We start from the raw sequence: 2,288 nt of genomic DNA on the forward strand, positions 1-2,288 counted from the left end.
ACATGTGATAGAACAGGATCTTTTCCCACAAGTGAAAGCGAGAACAGGATGTTAAATCTTTGGGGAAGGTTGAGATTCTGTTTGCTTTGTAGATGTGCTTACCAGCTTTTTGGATGCGACATAAAAGCTTGTCTCCTGTGCAGCTCAGTGGGGACTCAGTCCTGCCCTCTCTGACAGCCTCTGGTCTGTTTCCTTGCACTGAGTGCACATGACTTAAGATGACAAAACCCCAATAACTTGTGTGCCAGTTAAAATGCTGTTTAGAACAGCAGATGTTTCTTAGTGGGACAGTAGCTGATAGTTCTGAGAGTTGATCCTAGCCACAACAGGACATGTCAGCCATCCATTAGCTGGCAAAAACTGGGAAGCTACTCTTCTCCATGTGTATTTTTTCCCTTTAACATAAAAATGAAAGACGGGGGAAGTGATAGTGGCCCTTGTCTGAGGGTTATGTGTGAATTTGCTCACCTGCCAAGGTTGGTTTGTGTTACTTCAGATCCAGAATGATTGTGACATGGAATTGAAATTTGTATTGTTTACAACTTCATTTATTTTGGTCCAGTTCTTTTTTTCTTTTTTTTTTTCTTTTTTTTTTTTTTTTGTGGGGGTTTTGAGTTTGTGTATGGAAATTAAGGGAAATAGCTAGTTAAAGGATGGTTGTAATGGTTAAAATAATTTTGTGAATGTAGTACATCAGAAAAAATCCTTAATTAATCAGCCAGCATTTGGAAATAATTGGAACAATGTAGATACCTATTTGTTTTTAGGGATGTCCCTTCTACACCATGACTAATTTTTTCCTTATTTTTGTAGGTTGATCCCAAGTTTCTGAGGAACATGAGGTTTGCAAAGAAACACAACAAAAAGGGGCTGAAGAAGATGCAGGCCAACAATGCCAAGCAGGCTGCTCAGCAGCAGAAAAAGGACTGACGGGGTTTAAGACAAAGAACCAGTTTTCCTATTGGCATGCTTGGTACAGCATTTTTGTAAAAATAAAATTTGTTGTAACCAAGTTTTCACTTCACAAATTTGAGCAGAGCCCTCCAAAAGTCTTGCTTGCATTGTATTTTAGGTGCCAGTTGTGCATTAGGCCTGTGTGTAGTGACCAGTGTGTGGTTTTGTTCCTGGGCAAGTCAAGCCAGGGAGCTCTGGAGAGGTTTTGTGTTGATGTTGTCAGACTCCACACACAAAGTAGGACATTTGCTCCCTCCTTGGGGCTGTTCTGCTGTGTAACCCTTGGTACAGGTCATAACTGTTCAGTAGTTTAAAGTCTGTTTTCAAGTTGTAAAGTGGTTATTGAGTCAAGTTCTAAAATGTAAAGAAAGACCAACTTGTTTCTTTTTGTACAAATTGAAGCCAGTGTTGCCTGCACTGCTACGTGATGGTTTTCAATACAGATGAAGTTCCCTTTGATACTGGCATGCACGTTCAGAGTTCTGCCTTACCACAGTTTTTGTGATAATCCCCAGTGGGGTTTCAGCAAACTGAGATTTCCAAGGGCTGTTCCATGTCTACTGCTTTGCTGTGTGGGTAAGGTAGTTACGTGTATGTAATCCTGAAAAACAGAAGGGTTGTGAGGGCTGGCTGTGATGTTAGAGATCACAGCAGCTCATGGTGGTGTGCTCTGGAATTCCTGAAAGTACCCAAGTGTCAAATGCTGCTACAATGGGAGGAGCGTGTGAGGTGTTAGGATCTCACAGTTGCTGTGTTTTAATGGAGGCCTTTCATTCCAATAACAAAAAAAGTACCTGTGATGAAATGTGCTGACTGGTGAGATCAGGGGAGAAACACTGAGAAACCCGAGAGGTGCTGTGGAAGGGTCGTGTCACTGCTTTCCAGGAGAGGGCTTGGGTCTCCAGGTCCTCTAGCCGACAGAGCTGGTTCAAGCGCTGCTCTGTAGTTACTGAAATGAGCCGCCTGGTGCGGTCTTAACGAACTGTTCCTGAAGTTGCAAATCCAGTGCTTGTCCACCCGGTGGCGTAAATCCGTGCACCAACACGAGAGCTGGAAGTTCCCAAGTACCTTCTGACTGCAGGAGAGCAGTAAAAAATATTTCAGCTGAAACATCCAGTTAATGTAATTGCTTTTCTTTTTTAATAGCTTAGCCAATTACTAAGATGCAATGTTATTTTGAAACAGGATAGATATTTTGAATTCTTTATGGCTTGGATTCAAAAGTATTTGTGTTTTCACTTACAAAAAACACCACCCAGCCCTAATACAAGCAAAACAGAGAGATTTAATCACTTTAAATTCGGGAGTTGTGGACTTGTAAAGTCTGAGGGAAG

Source organism: Chaetura pelagica, unplaced genomic scaffold (genome assembly GCF_000747805.2).
Source record: "Chaetura pelagica isolate M959 unplaced genomic scaffold, ChaPel_1.0 scaffold114, whole genome shotgun sequence".
NCBI classification, from domain to species: domain Eukaryota; kingdom Metazoa; phylum Chordata; class Aves; order Apodiformes; family Apodidae; genus Chaetura; species Chaetura pelagica.